Source organism: Chelonia mydas, chromosome 16 (genome assembly GCF_015237465.2).
Source record: "Chelonia mydas isolate rCheMyd1 chromosome 16, rCheMyd1.pri.v2, whole genome shotgun sequence".
Lineage (NCBI taxonomy): Eukaryota > Metazoa > Chordata > Testudines > Cheloniidae > Chelonia > Chelonia mydas.
The window spans coordinates 19,687,371-19,706,538 of NC_057857.1; the positions used below are offsets into that span (position 1 = coordinate 19,687,371).

At 44.3% G+C, this 19,168-nt stretch overlaps 1 protein-coding gene across 1 annotated transcript in view; it reads left to right on the forward strand.

The window, feature by feature from the left end:
* Positions 1-778: 778 nt before the first annotated feature.
* Positions 779-19,168, forward strand: part of NACC2 (NACC family member 2) — an 81,030-nt gene continuing 62,640 nt past the window's right edge. The window contains exon 1 of the mRNA XM_037879688.2: positions 779-1,016. The gene's annotated coding sequence lies outside the window, so the exon portion shown is untranslated. The remainder of the gene's footprint in view (positions 1,017-19,168) is intronic.

Here is a 19,168-nt window from a genome sequence, read left to right on the forward strand (position 1 = left end):
AAAGCAGAGTTTTGAGTGGGGATTTGAAGTTGGATGATGAGGTTTCTTTGCAGATGTTTCTGGGGCTGCCTCCGGAGCAAAAGAGGCAGCATGATAGAAAGAACCCAGGTGATTTTTAAAAACCTCAAGTTTTCCTCAACTCCAGTTGTTTTATTTGTAATATGATCTGACTAAACGGCATAATTAACACCTGCAATGATGATGAGCACGTTGTGCATGCTTAGGGCCCAGTTTAGCGATGGTCAGGGAGCGGAAAGCCCTGTTGACTTCAGGGGAAGTTCCCGGCCCAAAGGGTTTGCCGAATGGGGTCCAACGCTGCACTAGGTTGTAGTCGCAGGGACCGCTTGAAGACGGGGAAGTCGAGGTGTGCATCTTTGACATCCTCTTTCCCCTCCTCTTTTAATTACCCTGAAAAATAATAAGCGACACACGTAAAGATCAAGCCCCTCTGATCCCCCCCCGCCCCGGGATGTCTCCATGTGCCGCACAGACCCCTAGCGCCCGCTGCCCCCAGCGTGACCCTGTCGGTGGGCTCCGTGGGGCACCCGCCTGCCGGGCTGGCTGCGGGGGGGGGATCGGGCGGCGGCATCCCCTGCCCAGGGCATGTCACGACAGAGGGAACGGGCGACGCGAGCCCCAGCCCCGGGGTTAGGGAGGCCCCGGCCCGGGGGGCGCCCGGCGCGGCGGGAGGCAGCTCCCCGGAGCTGGCTGGCAGCCGGGCAAAGCCTGCGGCGCCGGCAGGACCAGGGCGCCGCCAGCCGGCTCCAGCCCCGCGGCCCGCTGTGCCCAGGGTCCGGCTGGCCGGGGCCCGCGATCAGCCCCGCGCCGCGCCCCGCCCAGCCCGGCCCGGCCCGGCCCGGCCCGCGGGCTGCCTGGCTGCGGCGCTCGGCGCTGCTGGGCGAGGTCAGGGAAAGTCCATGTGAGGAGCCGCTGGAATCACTTCCTGCCGCCGAGCCGGCCAGCGCCGCTAGGCCCGAGGGAGCCGCCGCGCGTCCCTGGGGCAGCGAGCCCCGCAGGTAACCGCCGCCGGCCCGCGGGGAGCCGGCCCTGCCCCGGGGCCCCTGCCGCCGACACGCGCCCCGCCCGCGTTCGCTCCCCCAGTCACCCCCCACGAGTCACCCCCCCGGGTTCGCTCCCCTTGCCCCCCCGAGTCACCCCTCGCCCCACCGGGTGTCGGTCCCTCTAACCCCTCCCCCGAGTCACCCCCCGGGGTTCGCTCCCCCTAATCCCCTGCCCCCCTCGAGTCACCCCCCGGGGTTCGCTCCCCTTGCCCCCCCGAGTCACCCCTCGCCCCACCGGGTGTCGGTCCCTCTAACCCCTCCCCCGAGTCACCCCCCGGGGTTCGCTCCCCCTAATCCCCTGCCCCCCTCGAGTCACCCCCCGGGGTTCGCTCCCCCTGCCCCCCCGAGTCACCCCCTCGCCCCACCGGGTGTCGGTCCCTCTAACCCCTCCCCCGAGTCACCCCCCGTGGTTCGCTCCCCCTAATCCCCTGCCCCCCCGAGTCACCCCCCGGGGTTCGCTCCCCCTGCCCCCCCCCGGTCACCCCCTTGCCCCACTGTGTGTCGCTCCCCCTTCCCCCCCCCCCGGGTTTGCTCCCCCCTACCTCCCTGGAGTCACCCCCCTCGCCCCACCAGGTGTCGCCCCCTCTGAGTCACCCCCTGGGGTTTGCTCCCCCTACCCCCGTCCAAGTCACCTCCTGGGGTTTGCTCCCCCTAACCTCTCCCTGAGTCATCCCCCTTACCCCACCGGCTGTCGCTCCCCTTAACTCCCCCCCCCCCGAGTCACCCCCTGGGGTTCGCTCCCCCTCCCCCCCGTCTCATCCGGTGTTGCTCCCATGCTTCTCACAGGGCTCGCCCCAACCTCCTCCCTTCATTTCTCTTGCCCCACTGGTGTTCACCCCGTCCTGCTCCCCCCGGAGTCATCCTCCCCTGGTGCTCGCCCCCTGAGTCATCCCCTTCTCCTCAACCTACCCCCCAGTCACCTGCTTGCTCCACCACTGTTCACTCCATCCTACTCCCACATGGAGTCATCCTCCCCTGGGGCTGTCACCCCCACCCCTAGGACTAGGGCCACCTCCCCTGGGGCTCTCGCACCCCATCCTGCTCCCCCCCCCAGTGTTTACCCCCCACCCCTGGGGCTCACACTCCATCCTACACCCCCCCCCAAGTCACCCCCTTGCCTGGGGTTGTCCTCCATCCTCTCCCCTAAAGAATAAACCCCTTTTTTCCTCAGGGGAGACTTGTCCCCTAGCTTATTAGTTGTAGGAACTCCCCACCCCTAATCTACAAACTTGCCCCCGGAGAGTCACCCACACCCCAAAGGGGGGTGTCATATTCCTACCGCTGCTAAAGGGGGACTCATCCCTCCCCTGCTCACCCTATTCAGCAGACTTGCCTCCTCTATCCTCCCTCCGCATCCCTCCAAGAGGGCAGCCATCCCAAACCTATTCCCTGGTCTGTCTCTCTCTAGGGGGACTAACCCCCCGGCCTGGTGTTCTCTTCCTAACCTACATCCCAGAGGGGATTCACCCACCTCCCACAGAGGCTCAGGCCCCACCTACCCTTCTCGTAATCCACAGCAGACTCATCATGAACCCCTCCCTACAGTCATCCAGAGGACTTGCCTCTTCCCCCTCTGATGTTCTCTCCCACCCACAGGGGACTCGCCCCTGCTTGTCTCCCAACCTGGGGATCACACCCTCCTCTTTCTGCCCTTTCTAACAGGGAACTTGCCCCACCCACCCCTCTCCTGTACCAGAGGATCTCCCTCCGCCCCCCCATGCTAGCTCTGGGGGGGAAGAGCTCCCTCCCAAATGGGACTCAACCCCAACATGTTCAGTCCACTCACAGGGGAATTGGCCCCACCGATTGCACCCAAGTGCAGTACTTTAACAGCAGACTAACCCCTACCTGTCTGCACACAATCACTTCTCCCAGTCACCCCGGGGGGATTCACCACCTTAGAGGTGACTCTGCCTGCTCCTCCAACAGGGACAATAACCCTCCCATTCCCCAAGAAGGGATTCATCCTTACCTCTCCCCCCAACATGGTAGCACTTGCCTCGGCCCTCTCACCCTCAGTCCATGGGTCTCAGTCCCAGCTTACTCCTGCATATGGCTGTCACCCCTTACTCCTCCTCATCCAATGGAGTCACCTGCCCAGCATACACCCTTACACACAGCAGAGTCATCCCAATCCTCATTCCAGGGGACTCGTCCCAATTCTCCTGACACCCTATCTTATTGGAGTCCCCCCCATTTCCCCTGATCTCACTGGACTTGCCTCTGTCCTAACCCTAGGAATTTACCCTCCCACAACCTTTACCCAGAGAACGCATCTCCTGTCATCTCCCACACCCTACCCCTGACAAGCCACTCTCCAATACTACAGCGGAGGCACCCCCACATGCTCCATCCTCTCACTGTTGCAGGGGATTTCTCCCCACCTCCTCTTCCCATCTGATTCACCTATCCTCCTCAGGGAATAAACCCAGTTCTGAATCCCTGTCCTCCCCCCACGTCTTCCCTGGGGAATTCCTCCTGCCCAAGAAACAGCACAGAGACCATTTTTTTCACCCTGTCCATTGGTAGTGGTTTTTTTTTCCCCCTCTTCACACCACATTCCTCTTCTCTAGGGGTATTGTCTTCTCCTTCCTTCTGCCCTGCCCTCAAAAGAACTGATAGTCCTTTGGTGCCTTTGATAAAAGGATTGTGTCCAGTTGTACATAGTAATTCATTGTTCTGTACAATGCCTAGCACTCTGCTAATGTTTAACAAATAGTTACGAGAGGTATTTTAATCCACTCTTTAATATGGGGGAAACATATCGTGGACTTTGTCTCTCAACCTCCCCCAAAAATTCCTTTGAGGTTTTGCGGCTGTTTCCTGCTGCTGGCAGGTCCAGCCTTTAATACAGTTAGTTTATTGAGTCAATAAAATATAAAACAGTCTTCTGCCCCATGTCGCTAATTCAGTGAGCATTCAGTAAACAGGTTTTTCTTTCCCAGTTTTTTTTTTAATATGACAAATACAATAGATTTTAGCCCTGATACTGAAGGAACAGGCACAGTAAATATTATAACAAACCTCTTAACCTTTCATGGAGTCAGAGACACAAACATAAATTGATTGCTTCAAATAACATGATGAGCTGTGCTGTCTTTTTCTTAATTTCAAATTGCAGTTATTTAGGGATCTAGATAAGGAAGTGTTTTGTGTAACAAGGGGTAAAGCATCCATTAGTGTAAGAAGGTGGTATTTATTTTTTCTTTTCTTTTGTTTGGCTGGGGGTAGGGGAAGAAGTTACTGGGAGAGGAGGGGTGCTTTGGGAAGTATTGGAGCTTTCCTAGAAAAGATGCTGATTGTGGTAGAATTGGATTAGGTCCTTTGGTCTTTCCAAGTCCTAGTCACCTAGCAAAATGGATTTGAGAAATAGGTTATAATTAGAAACATGTTAATGAAGTGGCTGCAGTGCTTAGTTGATTTTAATTTCTAAGTGTTTGTATAGATGTTTGCACTCTTTCTTGGTATTGGAGGATTGTATGGCCTGAAGGAAAGGGATTTTTTTAAAAAAATGAACACCCAAATGAATAGTTTATGAATAATGGTATAACATCATTTTTGCGAAGGATGCTATAATTCAAATGACTGCAGTTGTGGGTTTTGGGGGAGGGGGGGTCGCAGAGCAGAAATGCTTTATAATATTCCAGTATTATTTTATGCTATATCACGTGGTCAGCAAGAGGCAGGATGTTAAGCAGCATGTTGATGTATAAATGTGGAAAATATAGTGGTATTGGGGGTTTTTTGAAGGGAGATAAGTGCCTTTCCGAATGCTGGTGTGTTATGGTACGTACTGCAGTAGGCAGCATGTTGTAGTTAAAGTACATTTGCTCTGTTCAAGGACTTCTCCGAACGTCGCCACTGCTATAGGAAAATAAAATGACAGTGGTACATTCTGTACTTCAGTGGTGAGACTCATCCATATGTATTAACAGGAAAAGTATGGGAACACTTAAAATGAAGTCTCCATTACATGCTGCTTCATTAATTTGAATATTTACTTGTGTGTTTCCTCCTTTCAAAAGGCATTTGTGAGATTGTGGGTAGCTTGATGCACTTCATGCTTGCCAAGTGTTTGTCTTGTGTCCGGAGTAATTGATGAACTGGCACACTGTTTTACCTTTTCAAACTAAAATATTAAACAGTAGTAGAAGTTGAAATCGGTAAACAAAACTGAATTATTGCTGTCCTCTGTTGCATATTGGCTTCTACAAGTTAATATTCCAGTGCATGAAGAGTGGGTTTCTGGAATCATGTATCTAATGTGATTCTTGAAACAATCTAGTCATTCTTCATACAAAATGTTAGGATCCTGATGCTGTGAGATGCTGAGCACCCTCCAGGCCTATTAGATTTCAGTAAGAGCAAACAATGCTCAACACTATCCAGAAGCAATGTTAAAATGTATATATGAATATAGTTAAAGTGAAACAAAAATACAAGCCCATTCAACTGCTGAATATCTACTTTTAAATAGCTTTAAACAGACTAAGGCTAAACCTTTTGCTTGAATATATGTTGTTAGCCAGGCCTGGGACAGTCAGCACATATCCTCAAGCTATGAACAATAGAGGTAATAATAGCTCAACCTCTAGTGAGAGGCTCTTATTAGGGATCTTGCCCCTATATTCCTGGGAATAAATGTCATTCCATGGTCCACTGAAGATTTCATGCCATTGTGTAAAAACAACAAATATTCTCACAATCGAGGTTTCATACAGGGTTATGTGAAAAAGGGGTGGTGGAATTGGAATGTCCAAGGGAAAGAATGAACTTGTGGGAGTTGAAATCTTTCTTCTTCGCAGATTTTAGCAACTTTTTAAAGTAATACATTTTCTTAAATGAAATGTGAATTTTTTTCTTTAGTTCAAAAATAGACAAAGGGGCATAGAACAGTATTAAAGGGACATTCAGGTTAATATATAATGTATATTTCAGGTAAACATAATTTTACAAAACAAATTTAATTATCCTAGTTAATAAAACACTATGGATTCTAAAATCTCACTTAATTTTGCACCATTAAGGTTTATGCTTTGAACTTCTCTTAAATTGGACTGTTGCAATAAACAAACAACTGACCCAGTCTATAGGAAGTTTTGTCTTCTGGTTCTCCTGCACTTGCACAATACTACAGTGTTTGTTTTACAAACACTATAGAGGAGCACTGGAAACCAAACAAAAACATTTCCATTAGAATTTAAAGAAGAAAATGCCAGACATATAGACATTTCTATTAATCGAACCTTTTGAGAAACATTGTTTCTATAAGATTTAAATTTGTGGCATAAATTCACTTGATGGCCGCTCTTTAACGGATCTTGAATTGTGATGTATTAGAATATATAGTATCTGAAATGTAAGATCTTGCTGTGGATAAGAGATGGATGAAAACTTCCAGTAGTTGAGTCCAATTTAAAGTTAGCTTAATAATTTTGTTCATAGAGTTTAAGCTCCGTTGTTCCAGCTTCCCAGAGTTTGATCTTGGAAGAAGCCTTTCTGTGATTGTGTTGCTTATTACTAGGTACACTAAATCTCTCTCTTTTTTTAAGGGTATAGAAGACATGTAAGTTAAAACCATATTTAGCATGTTGACAACATGTGTTTATATATATAAAGAGTACTCCTGCAAGTGATGGTGACCACTTCACACTTACATATTTTTCAGGCTATGACAATGCCTTCCTACAAAATGAAACCAACTTCACTCCACAATTTAATAATAAATGTGATCTGCCTGGATTTTCCTTACCCTGGGAATCTTTTAGGCCTCCGACAGATTTCAGTTTATATGAAATGGTGCCATTAGCACCAACTTCACATCGGGCTCTAATTCTGTACTCTGTGAGCCTGAAGATGTGAAGAACACTGTCTTACTGCATTAATTGGCCTTTTCATGTGGACTTTAATCACGGATGTTTAAACTGGTTTGGAGAAGATAAGAATGCTCCTTCCCTCCGAATCTTTGTCCATTTCTAGGCCTGGACTCAAAACAAACCTCTCTGTAAAGTTCAGATTTTAGCACCAGGTTTCAGTTAGGATCAGGCAGCAAAGTGCCGAGAGACAAGATGCTGTTTTGTGATATTTCCAGTTGGTTTTCGGAGAGGTGCCAGAAATATCACAAGAGAGTTTGTTCAACTCCGTGTTGCACCCCTGAAGAAATATGAGTAGCTTCAGAGAAACTTCCACACTTGTGTGTGCTTATCCAAATCAGATTGCAGCCCATCACTGTGTGGAATGGAAATATTTATTTTAGACCATTTTCTTATGAAGTATGATTTCCCTGCCAGGTCTCCTGGACGGTTTCTGCTCTGCTGTGTACGTCTGCAGATATGTACTTTATTTGAAAGCTGGCTGTATTGACACAATAGTACTTAAATTGGGACATGGCTCTCTGACACAATAGGCTGGTGTGTTGCTCAGTATTGTGTGGAGCCATTGGATTGCGGATAAACTTAGCAAAGCGATCTTACAAAATGATGATGTGACTTTACCACTGGCTGTCTCCCTACAGTGCTTGTGTTTAAAAATACCCAGGCCTGACAAAATGAGGTTAGAATGGAGATTCAGCTATAATGTTGAATTTTCCCACATTTTGAGTTTAGCAGTAGCTTTCTGTGGGGTGACAATAGAGGGGTTTTAGTGAGGTAGAAAGGAGTAATTGCTTCAGAGAGCTCTAGCGATGATATAAGTCACAAACCATTTCAAGGCACAGTTAAACTGTTTAACATTTCAGATTGATTTGACCAAACTCACGCAGAGGTAGAAGAAAATGGAAAGTTAAAGGCACGTCATTTCTTCTACCCATTTACTGATATCTTTGTTATTTATTGTTTCTTTTGATTATTTAAGCTTTCTGTAACACCTGATGGCCTGGGAAAGTGCTATGCATTGCTGTTGTTCAGTCCCTTAATCTCTGCTAAAAGAACAGGAGGACTCGTGGCACCTTAGAGACTAACAAATTTATCTGAGCATAAGCTTTCGTGGGCTACAGCTCACTTCTATAATGCCAGCAGAGCAACTCCTGTGAATTGCAGCCTTACAGTCACTCAGGGGCCATCTCTTCTGCGTTGCTTAGGGTAGTTCTGTGAAGTCTTAGCAATTCAGTTAACCTTTGCCCTTTATCAGAGCTTCACTAACTAGGGGCTTGTCCACACTGGCAATTTACAGCATGGCAACTTTCTGGCTCAGGGGTGTGAAAAAACACCCCCTTGAGCGCAGCAAGTTTCAGCGCTATAAAGCACCGGTGTAGACAGTGCCCTGGTAGCTGCGCCCCTTGTGGAGGTGGGTTTTTTAGAGAGCTGGGAGAGCTCTCTCCCAGCGCTGCGCCGCAACCACACAAGCCACGTTAAAGCGTTGCCGTGTAGACTAGCCCGAGGTTTGATGGAAACACCTGCAGTGTTTTTTTTTCTCAAGCACATTGAGAAATAGGTTAACCATGCTAAAGGGGTGAGGCTCTTCGTTTTCTTTCTACCTGACTTTATTTGCAAAGTGACAGGAATTTTGACAACCGTGTGTCTTTTTTAGCAAATCAAGTGTCATGCCACGTTTGCCTGTGGATGAGATCATTTGCGAAATATGTTTCCCAGCTTGCTTCAGGCATAATTCATTGTCAACTGTAATTGCTCATTTGCTGGGAACTGTGATTCGTTAGCAAGTTTTAAGTTCAACTTGTTTTTATTTAAAAAAAAAAAATTAAGCAAATGTTTGAAGGTAGAGATTTTAAAAATATTAAATCGTGCACTGTATTTATCCATACCTGCTGTTCTTAACTTGTTAAATGACATGATCTGACAGAGGGGTAAAGAATCACGCCAAGACTTCAGGTGTGAGGTATTGCACTCGTTTTGTCATGTGGTTTCTCTTAAATGGGGACAGAGGTAATAAAATTTCCTACTGCTCAGCCAGATCATGTGACATAAATCAGTTCACAAAGGGAACTCTCTGAGCTTGGGTCTCCCCCTTCCTTATGGAGGGAGACTGGGCATGTCTACACATGCAGTGCTGCAGCAGTGAAGACGCTCTGTGCTGACGGGAAAGAACTCTTCCGTCGGCATAGTAAAACCACCGAACAAGCGGCAGTAGCTGTGTCGGCGGGAGAAGCTCTCCCACCATCATAGGGCTGTCCACACCGGCGCTTATGTCAGTGTAACGTATGTTGCTCACGGGGGTGGTTTATTCACACCCCTGAGCAACATAAGTTACGCCTACATAAGCTGTAGTGTAGACATAGCCTCAGCCACCTTTGCCATATCATGCCCTTTCTCTCCCTCCCACATCATTCCAGACTGGGTGGAGGTTTCTTCCCAGAATACAGGGTCTGTGTGACGGGAAGGGTGGAAACTTGAAGGCCTGATGTGAGGAGTGGAGGAAAGGCTGCTTGGGAAATGGGGTGTGCGTGTGCACATTTTCTCCCTCAACCCCTCCTAGACTTTAAGGCCAGGAGGAGTCGTCATGATCATATAGTGTGACCTGTACATTGCAGGTCACAGAACCTCACCCACCCACTCCTGTAATAGGTCCATAACCTCTGGCTGAGTTACTGAAGTCCTCAAATCTTGATTTAAAGACTTGAAGTTACAAAGAATCCACCATTTACTCTCGTTCAGACCAGCAACTGACCCATGTCCCACACTTCAGAGGAAGGCGAAAAACCTTAGGGTCTCTGCCAATCTGACCTAGGGGAAAATTCTTTCCTGAATACAAATACTAGACCCTGAGCTCTCCAGTGTCATGAAAATTAGGAAAGATAAAGCAGCCTAGAACTGTTATATTTTCCATGTGGCTTACCTATTTGGGGGTTCTAGGGACAGGACGGGCAGAAAGGAGGCGCTGGCAATGTGCCTGCAAAGGAGTTACACTGCTTGGGAGTGCTTGGGATAGGATATGGTATGGAAGTACTGGACTTCTATGTCAAAGGCCCTGGCTTCCCATATATTTCTGGAGATCTGCAGGGGAAATTCCCCCGGTACCACACTGCTGCCTCACATGGTTTTCACCATAGAGGGATATGATTTGGGACAGTGATGGGCTGTCAGTGACTCTGGTTCATGGGCAGAAAAAGGTTTTTTGGTACACTTACTGAGACTTAAAATACCTTGCAACCTTATTGAAATACTGTGTAGATAATAGTACTTGGCATGTATTTTGTGCTTTCCATGTTCAGAGTACTGTCCAAATTAAAAATCATTTTCTTAATCCTCTAAATGGTCTAGAAATTTTACTTTTTTAGAAACTTTTAGAAACTTGCACTCAAAGTAAATTTTTATGTTTCCCTTCCAAACCAGACAATTTAGCACACTTTTCAGGAGCAAGAGAGGCTGATTTTAAACTTCCAAGAGATAATTATAAAATCTACATTTAAACAAAAGTAACTTGTTACTTTTTTCTTTTATGTAATGACTTCAAAGTACTTTTAAAAAGTTTCTCTTTGTGTATCTTTTCAAAATCTTGCCAACTTTAAGGGGTGTTTAAAAGCATTAACTGGAAAAGGGGGGAGTTCATGGTAACATTGGGAGTCTGCTGACTTCTGGTTTAGTGGCACAGTTCCCAAATACTGCCAGTTTGCTTTGGAAGTAAGTGCCAGGAGTTAAGGGCAGCAGAATGTAGGGGGAGGGGGTGACTCCATCAAAGTGACCATATATAGTCATTGGGATGAGATTAAATACTTTACCTCACAGTGACATCCCAACAGCAATAAAGCCAATATGGGGACCTATTAATCATTTGTAAAAACAGCAAAAAATTCACCTCACTTTGTAGCAACTAATTTGTAGCAATCAGGGCTCTTTGAGGATTCTGTTGATTTAGGGAGAGGAGCCAGATGATTTCCATCCTTGGGAGCCTGAAGGCAAAAATTCAGCAGCAAACTGAAGAATAGTATGTGTAAAGAATTGTAAGTTAAATATGACCGAGCCTGTGCGCTCTCAAGCTAGTGGGTTTGAACACTTGTATGGAAAGGGGTTGTGTCGCCCAGCGCCAGCAATGATTTCTTTCCATAAATGCTTTAACACCACAATATTCGTTAGAGAGACATGTGACAGCCTAAAGCTATGTAGTTTGTGTGTGGATACGTGTTTCACATGCCAGTTCCCTATGCCACAGGATATTCTAGTTATGTGATGCATTAGAAAAACAGGAGTTAGGCTTGACTATATAACCCCTTGTAGAGGGGTCATAAAGAACATACTGTAGTGTCAATGTAACAATGCCAAAGTTACGGTGGGACAGCATTTCTCTTGTGAGTTGCTGTCCCTGCAAGGTGCTGAGTCCCTTATTCAAATTATGATATGACAGATACAATACCACACAGGTGCATTAATAAATCATTGGAATTACAGAAACTTCTGTTTGAAAGACAACAGCTGTGTGCTTGAAAGACTTGGTGTGTTATGTTGGTTTGATAATGCTTAACATCACTTAGTTTTAAAAGCTAGACGTAAGTAGGTTTGGCAAGTACTTGGATTAAATACCTCCAAGGGAAAAAGGTCTATGGAGTGTTGTGTGCCAGCCTGCTGTTTACAAGATGAGGCTAGTCATTTTAGGGAGAGAATAAGCATATATTCTCCTTTCTGTCGCATGCAGAGGTTCGTGGTTCAGTTCCTTGATGGAATGGAATTCTCACAAATAAGGATAATCCTTCATTAGATGTTTGCTTACTTGGAAACCTTTCTGTATTTTACACTTAGCACATCAAGCTTTGCAACCTATATTTATTCCTGTGTAATGAACTTATGCATACCTGTTTTTATTATAGTTGTGGTTGAGATGGCACTTTTCTTGAAAACCTGCATTTTCACAGCTTACACACAATTATAGTTTGTGCTGAAATTTCTCCTGCTGATTCTCACCCTAGATGACTTTTGTCCTGGGGGCTGGACATTCAGGTAAAGATGCATCTCTGAAAGTTTTGCACCATTTGTATTGCTCCCATGCAGCTCCACTTGCACTATCAAACATCGGTGTAAATACCTGTTCCTGCTCTACGCTACTGTATCATCTAACCTTGGTTGTACAATGGAGAAAAGACCTAAGTGTGTGTGACTTTTATCATTACATACTTATATGATCATATACAACAGGGAGAAATACTCAATTTACTGAAAAGCATCATGTAATAGACAATAATAATAATAGAACTCTCATCCTAAGATGCTGCTCTGTAAATAAATTAAACTGTACATTGCCATGTTTTAACTGTCCCCTTTTTTACCTTTAGGTGTCCATGTTCTAATACTACATGTTCTGTTGTCTTATAATGAAAGAGTTTATTGTAGTGTGTCTGTGAAAGGGACAGCCTTAAAGTTGCAACCTTAACTTTGTTTTCATGGAAGAGTCAAGAAATTCAATCTCTACTTTAATGCAACATTAACATAGTTTTCAACATCTAATTCATTTCCCATTACAGCACTAAGTTCCTTCTGTTAAATTTTGCATGTTGATTTTTTGTTGTTGTCAGCAGTTTTTTTATTCTGTGTTTCTTTTCTTTTCTCATATAAAACCATTAGTGTGAAAGAAGATTAAAAAGATATATATTACAATTAAAATGTTAATGAAATCTACATTGTACTACTTTTGAAACCATGTAGACATTAATCTTTGTTGGTCTTGTGTTTGTTAACTTTGGTGATTTTTATTCTATACTGACTCCTGCTGAGAAAGTTGTTCTATAATTTGATTTTTTTTTTTTAAAAAAAAGAGCAAAGCTTTTAAGAAAATAGTTGAGTGTATTACTTTGGCTTTCTATGTTGCTCTCCACAGAAGGTAAACGAAGAGAAAACAGCTTCATAGCCAGTTAGGTTACTAAAAAAACATATTTTGTGGGGGGTATTTCCTATTTCTGTCTCTTAACTCTTCCTCAGCTCAGTATTTTTCATTCTCTCCTTATGAATACGAGCTGTACCCACTACTTTACCAAGTTTGCTTTTGATGAATGGGGCTATTATGACTTCTTCACTAACTTCTGATTAAGAGACAAAGCTTTGACTTTTGTTTTAATTCAGATTTTAAAAAAACCCCAGAAATAATCATGTTTTGACATGTAGCAGAGGGAAGGAAAAACCTTGAAAATGTTGTATAGCTTGAGATAATAGGTTAAATTTTGTTTACTAATTACTTGAGCCTGATAGGCACTGCTCACCCACAACTCCTGTTAATCGCAATGGGAGATGCAGATGCCAGGTGCTTCTTGGGCAAGGCCTACGTACCCCACCAGTAAGTGTGTGGCTCTTTGGCGGGGGGGGGGGGGGGAGTGGTGTTCAGTGGCTAGAACAGAGGACTTGAAATCAGAATCCTAGGGTTCTGTTCTTGTCTCTGTTGCTGACTCTCTGACAAGATGTGGATCACTACTCCTGAGAATAGTAATATGGATTATTGTGCAGATTGTTTGTAAATTGTTTTAAGGTCTATGGGGGAAGGTTATAATAGAATGGCAAAGAATTATTTGCAGTAATCACCTCATCTTTTCCTTCAAAAAAGTGAGGAGTTTGTGTTTCTTGAGGTTTTACACGAGCCGTGTTAAGTGATTATTAGGGTTTCTGCAGAGTACACAGTATTTGGAATGGAGCCATTCTCTTTGCTGTTCTCCAGAATAGACTAAGGAGTAGGATTGACTAATTTATAGGCTGCGTAATGAATCGAATCACAGAACTTCTTGACTTACCAGACAGTTCCTAGGAATCTTGCCATGTCCTCATCAGTATAGCAGACTGTACTTGTTCGGTTTAACGTTATCAAGCCTCTAGATCATCCAGAACACTCTATTGTTTAGACCCAAATTTAAACGTATTAAATTCTTTGAAGTTCTTTTGTGAAGTTTTGTTTTATATAATTAAGTCTTGAGTCATCTACGCCTACTACAGGATATTAGAGAAGTAGTAAATACAGATCCTTTGCTAAAGAACTGAACTGTCATTCTCAGCATCATGGCAGAGTATTGAATTGATAGGATGGGTGTGCTGCTTAATGAGGCAACAATGCAGTTCACGAGTGAATAAACTACAGAGTCAAAGGATGAATAGGTCCTGATGAGGGAGCTGGATTATTGCAGAGTAAAATGGAACGCTCAGCCCTGTTACCATTTATGCTGCAAGCATGAGTAAAACATTCCAAGACGAAATCTGCAAACCACAGAAGAGGAGAACTGGTTATCTCCCAGCTGCTTCGGGTGAAGCAGCAGAATCTCCTCACTGTGCCTTCAAAAGCTTGTTTTGCTGCAGAAATAAATCTGCACTGAAGACTTTAAGGTTGTGTATGTTACTGTGTAGTCCTCCAAATTAGGTGAGCAGCCATCTTGGATTTGCATGAGGCCTGTGACATCTTCAGGCCTTCTGAAGAAAACTTCAGTGATTTCTGGGAGGAGCGATCGTGTCTGTCTTGTGTGTTCTAATATAATGACCACGTTGTTGGCATTTAATCCCCAGTGCATTTCGTTTGTTAGGTGTGAGGTACTGGTGAGTTTGGGCAATCAGGTCTCTTTGCTGGAGTCCAAAACCAGCTCTTCAGATACAACACTTAGACATTTTTTAATCTAAAAAAGGGGGTAGAGAATTCATTCATGTTAATTGGTCTCAAGGGCCAAATAGAAGACATGGGGAATTTGCCTAGTAATCTCTAATTTAAGGATTATGGGTGTAAAAGAGAATTTGGGACCTTGAGGCTGCTTGTATTTCTTGAATGTTTGAGACCTTAATGGAATAAGGGAAGTTGTTCGCTTCATACCCACTAATAGCAAGGGTGCAAAAAGGGGTAAGGAACAGGTACAGTTATTTGTTACATGTTCTGCATCAACAGTGCAAAATATAATATGAAAAGCAACAGGAATTGCAAGCAGAGTTCTGATACAAGAAATTCTCAGTTTGCATTGTGCCCAACCTATGTAGCTCAGCTGTTTAATTTTAGGCTTGCCTTTGAGAGTGGCCAAAAATGTTTATCAGGATTTGAAATTGGCTTATGCCTGTTGTACCTGCTAAGGTTCTGGGGGGATGGTTGATGGTCAAGGGAATTTATTTCCCTAACTGATTCTGAAGAGGATACAGGCAGGCTCTGAGGACACTTGATTTCAAGAGTATTTGTTGGAATTGTATCATTTTAAATTCTGCAGAATACAGTCTTCATTGTAAATTGAGTCTGAGGTCATTATATCGTACATACAGTTAGAAATATATTTGTCCTGCTTTGCTGATAGTAGTGTGTGATTTTATGTGGCTTAGTCTGAGATAAGATTTAGCTTTTGATGTCTTTCTGAGTGTGTATTTAGATTTTTACTCTTGACCAGGGAAGGCTGGTTCATTTTTAAAGTACTGGTTATGGTTATTAAATCTTAGTCTGACATTATGCATTTAACATGAGAATGTATTAGCTTCCTGTTGGTGTGGGCTGACAGAAATACTTGGTCTATACCCACATCTGAATGGGAAGTTACCTGTGTATATGGTTAAAGAGCATCCTTCTAGAACTCTTCTTTTTAGGTTAAGTTCCTAGCCTAATGAGGTACATAACCATGGTGCTGGTAAGAAGTGTTGAGGTCTTTCGTGACTGGATAAGATACACCTAACCCTTACGAAGAGGGCTGTGAAGCTATTTGCGGTCAGAGAACATATCTTTTCTTCCTGCACATGTTGTTTGTAGTATGCATTGACACATGAGAGCCGGTTCATTCAGTCGGAGGAAAGTGGTGGTGGGTCATAGAATCATAGCGTATCAGGGTTGGAAGGGACCTCAGGAGATCATCTAGTCCAACCCCCTACTCAAAGCACGACCAATCCCCCACTAAATCTTCCCAGCCAGGGCTTTGTCAAGCCTGACCTTAAAAACCTCTAAGGAAGGATTCAGAGTAACAGCCGTGTTAGTCTGTATTCGCAAAAAGAAAAGGAGGACTTGTGGCACCTTAGAGACTAACCAATTTATTTGAGCATGAGCCTTCGTGAGCTACAGCTCACTTCATCGGATGCATACTGTGGAAACTGTCATCTGGTACCACTGAGAACAGTCTAGATGTATCCTCTTTGGAACCCCCTTTCAGGTAGCTGAAAAGCAGCTGTCAAATCCCCCCTCATTCTTCTCTTCTGCAAACTAAATAATCCCAGTTCCCTCAGCCTCTCCGCATAAGTCATGTGCTCCAGCGCCTTAATCATTTTTGTTGCCCTCCGCTGGACTCTTTCCAGTTTTTCCACATCCTTCTTGTAGTGTGGGGCACAAAACTGGACACAGTACTCCAGATAAGGCCTCACCAATGCCGAATAGAAGGGAACGATCATGTCCTTCGATTTGCTGGCAATGCCCTTACATATACATCCCAAGATGCCATTGGCCTTCTTGGCAACAAGGGCACACTGTTGACTCATATCCAGCTTCTCATCCACTGTAAGCCCTAGGTCCTTTTCTGCAGAACTGCTGCCTAGCCACTCGGTCCCTAGTCTGTAGCAGTGCTTGGGATTCTTCCGTCCTAAGTGCAGGACTCTGCACTTGTCCTTACTGAACCTCATCAGATTTCTTTTGGCCCAGTCCTCTAATTTGTCTAGGTCCCTTTGTATCCTGTCCCTACCCTCCAGCGTATCTACTTCTCCTCCCAGTTTAGTGTCATCTGCAAACTTGCTGAGGGTGCATCCACACCATCCTCCAGATCATTAATGAAGATGTTGAACAAAACCGGCCCCAGCACCAACCCTTGGGGCACTCCACTTGATACCGGCTGCCAACTAGACATGGAGCCATTGATCACTACCCGTTGAGCCCGATGATCTAGCCAACTTTCTATCCACCTTATAGTCCATACATCCAGCCCATACTTCTTTAACTTGCTGGCAAGAATACTGTGGGAGATGGTATGAAAAGTTTTGCTAGAGTCAAGGAATAACACATCCACTGCTTTCCCCTCATCCACAGAGCCAATTATCTCGTCATAGAAGGCAATCAGGTTAGTCAGGCATGACTTGCCCTTGGTGAATCCATGCTGACAGTTCCTGATCACTTTCCTCTTCTCTAAGTTGTGAAGTTTTAATTTCTTGTACTCTGGAAATGGTTTCATGATCAATTATTTGGTGTTTAGTCACATTGTCCACATTTACTAAAATGGTTTATTACACATGAAGAAATGTAAGGGACAGTGGTGTGATAAAACAACCTGGTTGATAGCAAGCAATGTAGGTCTAGATTCTGCTTCACTTATTCAGGTTGAAGAGTAGACTGATTTAGGAGCAGTCCCATTTAGATCAGTGGTAAGGTACTACTCAACGTGAGCAGGGATGGAAGAATCTGGGCCTTAGTTGATATGGCCTTGTATTAGAACTTAAGTTCTTGATCTTCCATTAATTTATACAGTAGATCAGAAGCTCTTGTGAAATCTAATGTGCAGTAGCATCAACACAGGAAAAAGCTCTGCCTTCTGTGAAGCCAGACTGTTGCAGTATAATTTGTTTTGTAAGATTTTGAAAGCCAGTGTTGCAATGTGTAACAGTAGAATAGTGGGAAGATGGTCAGGTGGTTCTTAGGGCTTCAACAGACAGATTTCATGTCTGTGTGTTTTTGCAACACCTTTCTATAAAGGGAAACATAATTTAAAATATGATTACTTAGTGTTGTAACAGTCTTCTCAAACGTTTTTGCATTTTGCAGCGATCATTATCAGAGGCTGATATTAACTTGCAAAGAATATTATGCAAATCATTCTCCTGTTCTTCTAAAAAGAAATTTCCTTCATAATGCAAAGCGTGACACAAAAAATGTGCACAAGCTTTTGGCAAAATTACATTTAGAAGATGTAGCAGGTTTTCTGCTTACCAGCACAATCCATTTGTGCCTTTCTGCTGGATTTCTTCAACCCCAGATGATAAAGTATGAATTTTAAAATAGTGGGGGTTGGGATATTGCACCTCTTGGAGCTGATAATGGACAGGAAATTTTTTCAGGTGGTTGTTCTGAATCCAGCCCAAGTTGGTTCTGACCCAAAGTTGTTAGTTATCATTTAATGCAGTGGTGGGTAGCCCGCGGGCTGCACGCTGCCCATCAGGGTAATCTGCTGGTGGGCCGCGAGGCAGTTTGTTTACATTGACTTCTGCAGGTACGGCCGCCTGCAGCTCCCAGTGGCTGCGGTTCACCGTTCCCGGCCAATGGGAGCTGCAGGAAGCGGCACTGGTCTCGTTGAAGTCATTGGGAGTTTTTCTGTTGATTTTAGTGGATCAGGTTTTCACACCTTATATTTTACTATAAATTAGCATTGTTCAGAGTTACTCCCTTTCATGGTACATGAACAAGAGTCTTTACTAAAATGAAAGCAGAGTATCATTTTAGGAACCAGACACAGAGTTTGCCCGAACAATAGATTAATGGCTGATTAAAACAGATTCTTTTTAACAAACGCTATATAAACCACAGGTTTCAGAGTAGCAGCCGTGTTAGTCTGTATTCGCGAAAAGAAAAGGAGGACTTGTGGCACCTTAGAGACTAACCAATTTATTTGAGCATAAGCTTTCATGAGCTACGGCTCACTTCATCGGATGCATAAAGTGGAAAATACAGTGAGGAGATTTATGTACACACAGACCATGAAAAAATGGGTGTTTATCATACACATTGTAAGGAGAGTGATCACTTAAAATGAGCTATTACCAGCAGGAGAGTGAGGTGGAGGAAGAGAAAACCTTTTGAAGTGATAATCAAGGTGGGCCATTTCCAGCACATTTCCAGGAGTTAACAAGAACGTCTGAGGAACAGTGGACCACTTAAATAACTAAAATCTCTATAGGCTTACGAATTACAGTGGAGACTGAGAAGATATTTTCACTGTAAGACCCAGTTTCTCAGGCACTTAAAACTATTTTGAAAAACTGTAGCATTTGGATTGAAATTTCAAAGGCTATTTCTCAGCACATAAGTGACCAAGAAAGATCAGTAAAATTCTGATTGGCCATTGAATTACCACATCATGAAAAAAGGAGTGTTTTTTCACCTGCCGAGAAACTTTTCACACTATTTTTGTGCATATGGCTAGATAACTTGATGTTTTAAAATCAAACTAACTTAAATAAATAGCTCAGAAATGATATCATCAAGCAATTTCAGCTGAATGTTTAGACATTGACAGGAGGTAGCTCTAGCTGCAGAGTTTT